Raw genomic sequence first — 12,886 nt, 5'->3', positions numbered from 1 at the left:
CCAGTCATGTGGCCTGTGAGCGGCCCCGCCCCCGTACGCCCAGCACATGAGCGGCCCCGCCCCCAGGCGCCCGGCAGCCCCAAAACGTTGGGGACCACTGGTCTAGATCATCCTTGATACATGTTTATCTAAACTGCTCTTAAAATATCTCCAATGACAGAGATTCTACAAGCTCTCAGCAATTCATTCCAGTGCTTAAGCACCCTAACAAATAGGAAGTTTTTCCTACTGTCCAATCTAAACATCCCTTGCTGCAATTTAAGCCCATTGCTTCTTGTCCTATCATCAGAAGTTAAGGAGAATAATTTTTCTCTCTTCTCCTTGCAACACCCTTTCAGGTACTTTTCAGACTGCTATCATGTCTCCTCTCAGTCTTCTCTTTTCCAAACTAAACAACCCTTCCCCCATAAGTCATGTGTTTTAGACCTTTAATCATTCTTGTTGCTCTTCTCTGCACCTTCTCCAATTTCTCCACATCTTTCCTAAAACATAGTGCTCAAAACTGGACAAGATATTGCAACTGAGGTCTAATTAGCACGGAGTAGAGTGGAATAATTATTTCTCATATCTTACTCATAACACTCCTGTTATCATATCCCAGAATCATGTTTGCTTTTTTTGTAACAGTGTCACACTGTTGACTCATATTTAACTTGTGGTCCTCTGACTCCTAGATCCCTTTCAGCAGTACTCCTTCCTAGACATTGCTTCCCATTTTGTATGTGTGAAACTGATTTGTCCTCCCTAAGTGGAGTACTTTGCATTTGTCCTTAGTGAACTTCATCCTATTTACCTCAGAAATGTCTCCACATCATCCAGATCATTTTGAATTAGGACTCTATCCTCCAAAGCTCTTGCAACCTCTCCCAGCTTGGTATCATCTTAGGGTGACCATATTTGAACTTTCAACAAAGAGGATACCTGGTGCCTGTTGGTGCCACTGTGGTGGCAGCTCTTCACTCACAAGGAGAGATGGGGGGGGGTGCGGAGAGGGCAGGGAGGTTGCTGGCTGGGGCCTGACCTGGGGCACAAAGTTAAAGGCACCGAGAAGAGAAGTGCCATGGCTAGAAAACGAACCCAGGAATCCTGCTTCCCAGAATCCCTTCCTTTCCCTGCCAACCCTACCAAGCACCAGCTCCCACAGTCCTCACAGAGCTGAGACTGGAACCCCCAAATCTAACCAAGAGACCTAGTGCCCACCTATAGGACAGAACCAGACATAAGGTAACCCTGTATCATCTGCAGACTTTGTAAAAGTACTTGATTATTTATTTTACAATGTAAATTGTTGATGAAGATATTGAACAGAAAAGGTCCCAAAACTGACTGCTGTGGAACCCCACTTTATATATGACTGATTTTTCTGTGGGTCGGTGGCCCCCCCAACCCAAAAAAGGTTCTTCACTCCTCCCATATATAAAGACCCTTCTAGCATGACTGAGAACCATTAAAAACTCCTCTCTGGTTGGATAACCATTTTCAATTACACAACCACCATATAATAGCCCCATCTATGTTGTATTTCCTAGTTTACTGGTAAGGTCAGCAAAACTGTATCAGATGCTTAGTAAAGTCGAGGTATACCAAGTCTACCATTCCCCCTTATCCACAAGGCTTGTTATCCTAGCAAAGAAAGCTATCAGATTGATTTGACATGATTTGTTCTTTACAAATGCATGCTGTTACTTATCACCTTACTAGAAGGCTTACCCAGTATTGCCTGGGTCCTTTCGAGCAAGAGGTTAGAAGTGTATGGGGTGAGGGGAGGGGGAGGACAGTAAAGGAGTCAGGGCAGGGCCATGGGAGGTTGGAAGGGGCAGGGCAGGATACTGGGGACATGTGGCAGTGAGGGCTGGGGGTGAGGAGAGGCTCAGGGTAAGAGGGGGGGGGTCCCCATGCAGCAGGGCTCTTTGCTCCCTTCCCCCATCCGGCAGGGCTTTCTCCCTCCTCCCCTCTCCAGAGCTGCACCAAAGGGATAGGGTGAGAGTTGATGGAGGGGGATACTCACCCAGTCTCGAGGAAGGCAAGATAGCAAGCCCCAGCGGCAGATTGCCACTCTTGATGGTGCAGCTGCCCTCAGTGGTCAGTTTGCAGTACTGCATCCCTCTTAGCAGCCCATCCCTTTTCATGTTCTGGAAAACAGTCCCATTCCCAGCACTTCCCATTTTCCTGGCACAACCAAACTAAGGATGTTAAGCAGCAGGTAACTGGCTAATCATACAGTTGATACAAATTGTATCGACTACATGATTAGTCAATAAGGGGAGGCACTCTCTCCCAGCTCTCTCAAGTTCCAGGAGCTACCCCCACTGCAGCTCTGCAGTTTAAATGTAGCAGGAGCCAGGTGTGCAGGCAGCCCAGCTCCTACTACATTTAAACTGCAAAGCTGCAGCAGAGGGAGTTTCTGGAGCCAGCACAAGCCAGGACTGAGCAGTGCAGGCTCTGGGACCGCTGCGGTTCTGCATTTTAAATGTAGTAAGAGCTGAGTAGCTACCCAGCTCTTACTACATTTAAACTATAGAGCTGCAGTGGGAGTAACTTTCAGAGCTGGCATGAGCCAGGACTGAGCAGTCCCGGCTTTGGCTCTCGTGCCCCACATCCTGTGTAAAGATGGTGCTGGGGGTGAAAACCTGCCCTCCAGCATCAGCTCCTGCTCCCCCTTCCCTCCCACCCACTTGCTGCCTGTGTATGTAGTCGAGCAATTGACTAGTTGCTTACATCCCTAAACCATACCCTGACCTTGCTTTAAGTTAATGTAAGAGGAAGCTGCATATCAAATTTGGTGGCCCTAGTTCTTACCATTTAGGAGGAGTTCTTGAATAAACTGGCTCACAGACAGACAACACACTAAAATATAGAGAAATTATCTTCCAGGCGTTAGCAGATGAATTCCTTAAGTATTTGTGGTCACACAGTATGGGGGAAATCACCAGGCCCTGCACCCCCATCCACTGTCAGATGGGACTCTCTGCGAGCAAGTAGCACAGAAGATTTATTCCTTGACAGGGACACAGTGTAGCACAAACTTCTTGTTAACACAGGGACCACAAACAGCCAATACAATCCATCTTGGGGGCAGAGGGGCCCAGAGCCAGCGTCCTGGGTCCCCTCCCTGCATCCTCAGCCATGCCAAGCTAACTCTCACTCTCAGCAACTGGTCCCAGCCCTGTAGTCAGCCCCACCTCCTCTTTTGTTCAGCTTCCCAGGCAAAAAGGTATCACTTGGTTGCTCCCCCAAAGCGCACACACCCACCCACCCACCCCTCTCCTAGGCTCAGGTTACATGAGAGCCTGAGCTATTGTTGTGTACCTAATAAGATGCGGCAGCCTCCCCGCAATGAGAGCCACACCCAATATTCCCATCCTCTGCCAGGCCCAGGGAAATTTAGGCATACACACACTGTTACAACCGAACAGTACAGGTCAGTAAGAATCACACACAACAAAGTGAACAGAGTCAATACAATCCCCACTATGTCACATTTGCTCTATCATCTTTCCTAGCACAGAAGTTAAGGTGATTGGTCTATAGTTTCTTGAGTTGTTTTTATTTCCCTTTATATAAATAGGCACTATATTTGCCCTTTTCCAGTCTTCTGGAATCTTTTCCATCTAATCATTATTTTTTTAAAGTTCTAGCTAATGGCTCACACACCTCCTCAATCAGTTCCTTGATTATTCTAGGATGCATTTCATCAGGCCCTTGAGACTAGAAGTTACCATCAAGAATTGTTCCTCCCAAATAAATGTTGCCCCTGCTCAAAATATGAGCAGAAAAGAAGATACTCCTTTCTCCAGCACCAAAATCCTAACAATGCCCCTCAGATGCCAAAAACCAAAACAATTTCACTTCTTAAACAGGCTGTCAAAGCTGCACTTAAACCCTCAAAATGTCTAGTTTACCACTGATTACTTTTAAATATAGTGTTATGCATTAATACAAAAATCTACAATACGCAGAAAACCTGGGGACTGCTTAAAATAAATTTAAGGTAGAAATAAACACCATAATTGTATTTTTAAAATCAGCTTCAGAATCACTTGGAACAGTAAGAGGCAGTGGGATCAAGAAGTCAGAACCTCATTATGAAAATAATAAGCAAGGAACTGACTTTTGTGAGGTTTAAATCTTCTCAATCATTATATGCAATATGAAATAACAGTAAGTTATGTGGGCAGTCACATAATAATGAGCACAACTACAGGTAAGAACATACTTGCCTCTTAGATGCCATACAGTCCCTGCACAAGGGCTGGAAAATCCCATTTAATCAGTTAACCAATTCAAGGTTACATTTAACTGGTTAACCCTTTAACCTGGATCCTGCGGGCAGGGCAGGCCTGCTTAAGCAAGGCTGCCCCTGCCCCACCACACCACGGGAAGCTGGTTAACCAGTTACCAGTAAGCATCACCGGATAAGCATGATGCTTATAGGTTAACTAGTTACATACCTATTTTGCACTAATCATTCCAGTCGATGTTGGAGTTCAATTAGCCTCTTTGGTTATAAATTTACTCTTTGCAACTTTAGCAATATTGTTTGGGGAAGAATGGGGGGAGGAGACTTTGGTGAACAAGCATAGCAACAGTCTCATAATAAATGTTAATATCCACTCTCCAGTCATAATATGGCTTACATCAGAATGTTATTTGCCTTTTTACCATATAAATTGCCTCGTTTTACACCATTAAGAAAAACCATAATACAATGTCCATAATACAGTTAAGCTAGTTTACTCCAGCCTTTCCAGCATAAAAAAAGTTTACTCTGAACCATCTCAGAAAATGAATGCCACAGAAGGGAAAATGTGGGCAGGCGTTTTGCCTAGCTAGTTTATCCATCTGTCATTTAACCAAGAAAGACTTACTTCCTCAGCAAGACTGTGTTATTGAGCAATAAGCAAATGCTTATTCTTTTCTGAAATTTCTGCTTAGCACTTGCACCAGCCTCCTCTCAGAGCCAATAGCAGCACATTATGAGCATTTTCTCGTGGAAGACAATCTCAACAGAAATTACTAAAAATATCTAGAATATACATTATCACTGCAAAATTAGACCAACATAACTAATTCTCAGGCAAAAAACTTTGCTGATTTGTAGCTAAGGTTAAAAAAATACAAACATCAATTCAGGCTAACTCAGGGGTCAGCAACCTTTTCAAACCAGAGCCAAATTACACCAAAATTCAGAATAAGCGGTCAACAAAGAGCAGAATAAGAAAGCCTATTTGCATGACTAAAAATATACAACTTAATATTATTAATAATAGCATAAATAAAGCATTGTACTCTCAGACTTTAAGGGGACTTTTGCCGCTGCATCTTTTCACATAATTCTTTGAAGTTTACATAATAACTGGTCAAATCCAGCTTCATGCACGCCTTCAAGCAGTCTTCTGCCAATCTTATGATGGGGGCTGTGGATGTGGGGGTATGGGGAGCTCAGGGCACAGGATTCCTGTGTATGATGGGCTCATGGTTGGTGGGGAGGGGGATGCAGAAGTGTTATGCCACTGCGGCCAGGTGGAAGCTGGGCCCCAATTGGGGACTTGTTGGCCAGGCTTCATTTTTAACCAAAGGAAAATATTGTGTCCAATACAAAAGTCTCTGGCCAGGAGATTTACCAGTGAAATTCCAAGCCAGCAGCTTAGCATGTTTCTCAGGAGCCTGTCCCTACCCCTCCACAGGCTACAGGCTCATGTGCTCAGTGAATAAGAGCCTGAGGGAAGGTGGGGATTGGTGCTTTATGTGCTGCCTGTTCTTGAAACAGGCAGCTTCCACTGGCCAAAAACCAGCCCATGGGATTGTGCTGGGGGCAGGAGCAGCCATGAGGCACTACATTCCCTTTCCCCCTTCCCCCTCCGCCCACAGTTTGTGACAAACAAATGGCCACCCAGCCGCTTTTCTGAGTGATGTGCAGGGGCAGGGTAAGCAGGGGAGTCTGCCTGGGGGCTCCCCTCTGTGTCCACGGGGAGATTGTTTTGTCCAGGCCTACTGTAGCACCAGCACAGGCTCCCTGCTGCAGGGGGAGCAAGGAGGGGCTCGGCTCAAGCTTCAAAAGACCCATATCTGGCTTGTGAGCAATAGTTTGCAGATCTCTGGTCTAACTCAGTGCTTAATTGGCAAAACAACCAACACCTAACACTACTTTTAAAAACATTTTTAGAGAACACACAAATTTCTGGAGAATATTAAAAACTGAAGCCATAAGAGCCATGGCTTTTCTCTATATGTACCTATACTCAGTACTTTTTTTGTTGAAAAAAAAAAAAAAATGGTGCCGGAAGTCCAGGGGAAAAGTTGTTGAGCTCTGACCGGAGGGGTGCTGGCTTACCGGTTAATCACGCAGTTGACTACACATTGAGAACCCTACGTAACTAGTTTTTATTCCTTATGGGTCCTTACATTGTACACATTACTAATACCCTAGCACTTTACACTAGTGCATTAGGCATGGTGACTAACATCTGCAGATATTATGAACAGATTCTCCATCACTGAAGATTTTTAAATCTAAATTGGATGTTTTTCTAAAATATCTGTTCTAGGAATAATTTTGGGAAAGTTCTATTCTGTCATCATCAGGTCAATCAGCAAAAAATTAGAACATAATGTGTGTGTTAGACCTCGAGACTATGGAACACGTCAATTCCCCATTCCAAAAGCACCTGTATTTGCACATTATGTACCACCCTAAAAGTGATGAGCAATACCTGGGTACTCAAACAAGAAATTCAAGGCGGCTACTGAATCCTTTTAAAAAAAAAAAAAAAAAAAAAAACGTATCACACAACCTGCTTTCTCTCATGCAACTTAGTACATCATCTCCTGGAGTGCAAATGGAAGGTTGGAAAAGCTTAAAAACAATTAGTCACCACACAAAAATAAGCCTCAAGCTAATATGAACCTCTTGCTGTTACCTGTCAAATTACCTCCAGGAAATGATGAGGCTTCCCTGCCTCTCTGGAGAAAAAAAATAGGCACTACAGCCATGGACCCTAATTCTCTTGGCACAGATGCTTGAAATGTTCACTAACTTGCCTGGCTTTGAAGTCGGGATATAAAATCCCATTTATTTGGCTCACTGGTTAAACATATTATTTAACTGGTTAACCAACTACAGAGGGGACAAGCAGGAGGGCCACTCCAGCCCATCTGGAGCACCCTTCCCCCGCTCAATTCTGGGCTGGAACATCACCTCCCTATCTGCCATAGGCAGGGGCCGTACCAGCTGGGACACGGAGCAGCCCCTACCTGCAGCACACCCCTCACAGGGCTGGAGCAGCACCCCTGGCCACAACAGGCGGAGAAATGTTCTAGCCCAACTAGTTAACCTTACCCCATAACCCTCACCCATTAAGGGTGAGGCTTACCAGTTAACTGGTTAAACTTTCACTTTCCTACTTTGAAGCCTAGGGAGACCTCTTGTCCCTTCTCAGGGACCAGAACACCACCACCTCCTTGTGAGGTAACAGCCTTCTTGCCTTCCTAGTCAACGGGCCAGGACCCTAAATATTAGCTAGCGATTCAGGAATGGGCTTCACTAAGATAGAATCAACAGTGGGAAACATGGAAGAGCATACATAAAACTTGAATCCACCTTTCTGGTCCAGAATTTTAGAGGCCCATTTAGCATTACAAAGAAGATCCAAGCTAAACGAAGTACACAATGGCAAAGTTACTTTTCTTGTAAAATAGAATTGCTGAGTAGTGAGGAGTCAGAATTTGATAAAAACATACATCAAACTGCTCTGAGCATGGCGAAGAAGTCCCTACACTTGCCTTCAGCCATGATACAGGTGAAACTATGGTAACTGGAGCCACTTGGCTCTTTTAAACACTCAACTCAGAACACCTAGTACCAGGAGAAGACACTCATAGTTCCAACAAAGCACTGCTTTCCAGAATGCTCTCAGATGGGCACAATTCACTACTCTGGGAACATGCACGTCTCATTTTAAAGAAAAATTTGGCATTACACCATATTCCAAGTCAATTTTTCATCTGACAAGGTGAAATTAAGTGCTTAATCACATTTTTCCTTTACATAAGGGTGTTTCATGTGCTTAATGAGTCACTTACAGCAAATGCCAGCAATGAGGGTAAGTCCCGGAAACATGAAGACATCACCTAAGTTTCCACCCTGTAAACTTTGCTGGAGCACCAGAACAATCACTGTAGTGCAAAATAAATCCTTCCTTAACAATTAGTGTAGGAACAAGGGCTCCTTTGGCATAGTAGGTGTGTGCATTTAAAAAAAAAAAAAAGTTCAAACTACAAGTGCCCAGGCTGGCTGATCTGTGCCAGAGCTTCTCGCGAAGTGTCCTCTTACCTTCAAATAGACCCTTCAACAGGGGAAACTCCTCTGTGCCGAGCAATTCCTCAGTATCTGAGTCACAACTACAGTTGAGGCAAAAGAGTCCAGCAATGCTAGGCTGATTTGGCAGCTTGCAACATTTGCAGCTCTGTACCCCAAACTGGCACTTGCCACACTTACCAGGGTCAGCCATGCCAAGCATTGAGACACAGGATAACACTGCACACGCCCTCTTAAGTAAACACTACCTTACATGGGCCAACAACTTAGCTGCACACAGTGGAGTAGTGAGGAATTTTCTAGGCCTCGGGCCTGCTTCCCTCTTCTTCTAGGAGCCACACTTCTAGGGAAATAGGTCATCCACATGTTAGAGATAGAAACAAGGCTAAGGAGGTATGTCACAGGACTTGGTGTACTGTCTCCATCTGCTGGTTGGGAGGACCTATAAACCAAGCAACTGCTATAGAAGAATGAAATAAGGTTAAGATGGCTTAAGTTTAAAACTCAATAATGCCTTCTTTGAGGGTGGCAAGATATATATTTTTCCCTATTTAGAAAAGTCCAAGCTGACCTCTAAAACCGTGTGTCAAATCTTCAGCAAGAACTAATCACAATGAGAGTAGGAAAAAATTAAAAATTACAAAGTTATAAGTAATTTGTTTCTGATAAATACATAGGACGATTTGCATCTTCAGAATGCATCTTTGCATCTTTCTTGAATTTTGGTGTAACAATAGTGAACAGGCTAAGATGGGCATAGAAGGCCCCTGATTCGTACTCTCCCCCATTTAAAAGAAAGAAACATTTCAGCCTTCCTACCTTGCTTGTGTTTTTAATCACTTAAAGGACAGAGGTTCGCTATTCCTCATTTCTCTCTTCTGGAGAGGGCACTGGGTTAGCCTGAAAGACTTACTCAAAAGCAACCACAGTGAAAGTTGTTTAAAGAAAGCAAAATTCACTGTGGGAATTTTACATGAAGTGGAGTAGTTGGTTGGGAGACATGTACCCTTTAATGGATCAAAAATAAGAATGTAAAATCCTGTTTAATCAGTTAACCAGATAAAAGTTGTGTTTAACTAGTTATCCCAGGGTGGGCAATAATTTTTGATGGGGGCTATTCCAAAGTTTTGGTAAGTGGTCAAGGGCCGCACTTTTCTATGGAGGGGACGCACTTTTCTATGGTCTGGGATGGAGGTTGCGTGCAGAAGAGAGCATGGAGTAGGGAACTGAGGGGCAGGAGTGGGCTCACAGTGCACAAAGCTTCCCCCTTGGCACAGAGAAGCAGATGGAGCAGCCAGCCACTCAGAGCTCTGAGGATGCTCCCTACCTGTGGATACAGTGGTGTGGCCATGGGGACCAACTGAAAGGTTTGGCATGAAAGATCCTGCCTCCATGCCATATTTTGCACTCTCCTGGGTTAACCACTTAAATGGGAGCTAGTGAGGGGCAGGCTGGAGCTGGCCCCCCCATACCCATCCACCACAGATGGGCTGAAGTGCTCCTCCACCCACCATGGACAGCCAGAAGCATCTACTCCCACCCCCCATGGACAGGGGCTGTTCTGACTGGGCTGGAGCACACCTGCCCACAGTGAGCAGAGCGGCTGCTCCATCCTCCACTGGTTAACCGTAACCCAGGAAGCATTACTTGGCAAGGGTAATGCTTACTAGTTAACCATTCACGTCCCTAGCCAGAGATCATATTCTGTTCTCAACACCCTGGTTTGGCAGAGACTAGGAAAACAGTTGAAGTACCATGCTCCCTTAGGATTGCAAGGAAAATACCCATTTGATGTCTTGTTAGTAACTCTTTCACACTTCAGGCTCCTTCAGTCTTCACTGAGAAGTCTGAAGGAATGCCTAACATAGTGAATGCTAGTGGGAAGAGGAGAGGTTTAGAAGATAAAATAAAAAAAGAACAAGTTAAAAATCACCTAGAAAAGTTAGATGCCTGCAAGTCACCGGGGCCTGATGAAATGCATCCTAGAATACTCAAGGAGCTGATAGCGGAGGTATCAGAGCCTCTAGCTATCATCTTTGGAAAATCATGGGAAACAGGAGAGATTCCAGAAGACTGGAAAAGGGCAAATATAGTGCCCATTTATAAAAAGAGAAATAAGAACCACCCAGGAAACTACAGACCAGTTACTTTAACTTCTGTGCCAGAGAAGATAATGGAGCAAGTAATTAAGGAAATCATCTGTAAACACTTGGAAGGTGGCAAGGTGATAGGGAACAGCCAGCATGGATTTGTAAAGAATAAATCGTGTCAAACTAATCTGATAGCTTTCTTTGATAGGACGAATCTTGTGGATAAGGGAGAAGCAGTGGATGTGGTATACCTAGACTTTAGTAAGGCATTTGATACAGTCTCACATGATATTCTTATCAATAAACTAAGCAAGTACAACTTAGATGGGGCCACTATAAGTTGGGGGCATAACTGGCTGGATAACCCTACTCAGAGAGTAGTTATTAATGGTTCACAATCCTGCTGGAAAGGTATAACAAGTGGGGTTCCGCAGGGGTCTGTTTCGGGACTGGCTCTGTTCAATATCTTCATCAACGATTTAGATATAGGCATAGAAAGTACGCTTATTAAGTTTGCAGATGATACCAAGCTGGGAGGGGTTGCGACTGCTCTGGAGGATAGGGTCATAATTCAAAATGACCTGGACAAATTGGAGAAATGGTCTGAGGTAAACAGGATGAAGTTTAATTAAGACAAATGTAAAGTGCTCCACTTAGGAAGGAACAATCAGTTTCACAAATACAGAATGGGAAGTGACTGTCTAGGAAGGAGTACAGCAGAAAGGGATCTAGGGGTTATAGTGGACCACAACGTGAATGAGAGTCAGCAGTGTGATGCTGTTGCAAAAAAAGCAAACATGATTCTGGGACGCAGTAACAGGTGTATTGTGAGCAAGACACGAGAAGTCATTCTTCCGCTCTACTCTGCGCTGGTTAGGCTTCAATTGGAGTATTGTATCCGGTTCTGGGCACCGCATTTCAAGAAGGATGTGGAGAAATTGGAGAGGGTCCAGAGAAGATCAACAAGAATCATTAAAGGTCTAGAGAACATGACCTAAGAAGGAAGGCTGAAAGAACTGGGTTTGTTTAGTTTAGAAAAGAGAAGATTGAGGGGGGACATGATAGCCGTTTTCAGGTATCTAAAAGGGTGTCATAAGGAAGAGGGAGAAAACTTGTTCATCTTGGTCTCTGAGGATAGAACAAGAAGCAATGGGCTTAAACTGCAGCAAGGAAGGTTCCTAACTGTCAGGGTGGTTAAACACTGGAATACGTTGCCCAGGGAGGTTGTGGACTCCCCATCTCTGGAGATATTTAAGAGCAGGTTAGATAAATGTCTATCAGGGATGGTCTAGACAGTATTTGGGACTGGATTCGATGACCTCTCAAGGTCCCTTCCAGTCCTAGTATTCTATGATTCCTCCTCCCTGCAAAACTCTTTCCCACAAAGCACTGCTATTAGTGCTATTATAAACATTTGCTGGGTAGTGGCATCATTTCAGATACAGAGATCTACTTCTTGTGAGGCCTGAGCCTGCTGTTTCTATAGTCCATTCAGTCCTGGAAAACTCCAGACCCTGTGAAAGAATTTGATCCATTAATATAGAAGTACCTCTGAATGCAGGTTATTAGGATCTGAATAAAGCATACAAACGGCACACCTCTTGTATTAATTCATAGATATGCATACCTCTTGTTAAGGCAGACAGAAGAAGTTGACCCAATACATCAAGCCTTGATGAACTGCGAGTTAAAACAAAACTAACTTTTGTTGACAAACTTGTTAGCCTTGTTCACAACAAGCTTTAAATTTCAACTCAACTTGTATAGGAGGAAGCCACCACAGTGAATTACATATTTTCATTTATTTTGAATTGTTAAAATGAAGCAAAGGGAAATGGCACTGGCTTACCTTAAGCGGCAAGATGCCCTTTAAATGGTCAAAATATATTAGCAATATCTTCTCTTCAATAATTATTTAATAAATTGGCAATCAACAATATGCAACTGAGCTGAAATACATTAATGTGCATCAGAAGCACTGCCTGCAATATGCTCCTCCTTCCCCAGTCCTTCAACTTAACATTTTAGAGAACAAAAGGAGAACTTTTGAAAAAAGGTGGAATTTCTGAAGTCTTCAGCCAGCTGTTAAATTTCACATGCAGGAGGGGAATTAAGATCTGATAAAGTTTCCAAACAGAGATCAACAGTATAAGGGAAAGGGAAAGGAAGAAATGTTAAAACATTGTACCTCAGCTAACGGGGGAGCTAGAGGGATGGAAAACACTCTAAAAATAATGGTCTTTAAATGTCACTTATATAACATGGCTAATAAAAACAAGAACTGTGAAGTTTAGTAAAGCGGAGTCTACCAGCCAAATATGCAGTGTTATGGCGTACTCAGATTCTGGTTTTAAATTCTTAGCTTCTGGAGCTAAGGGATTACATGAGAAGCTCGGCTTTCAAAAACAAAACAAATCCCCTAACCCTGCAGTTTCTAGCCTTCATAACTAAGAAATAGTTACTAAGAAAAACTTGAAAA

The 12,886-nt window shown here is 43.8% G+C and overlaps 1 protein-coding gene across 4 annotated transcripts in view; it reads right to left on the bottom strand.

Annotated features, from left to right (window-relative positions):
* Window positions 1-12,886, bottom strand: part of GSK3B (glycogen synthase kinase 3 beta) — a 226,812-nt gene that overhangs the window by 156,864 nt on the left and 57,062 nt on the right. The gene's annotated exons all lie outside the window — the stretch shown is intronic.

This window comes from Pelodiscus sinensis, chromosome 1 (assembly GCF_049634645.1).
Source record: "Pelodiscus sinensis isolate JC-2024 chromosome 1, ASM4963464v1, whole genome shotgun sequence".
Lineage (NCBI taxonomy): Eukaryota > Metazoa > Chordata > Testudines > Trionychidae > Pelodiscus > Pelodiscus sinensis.
Note: the sequence above shows the minus strand (reverse complement) of the source record. Positions and strands in the feature narration are given on the sequence as shown.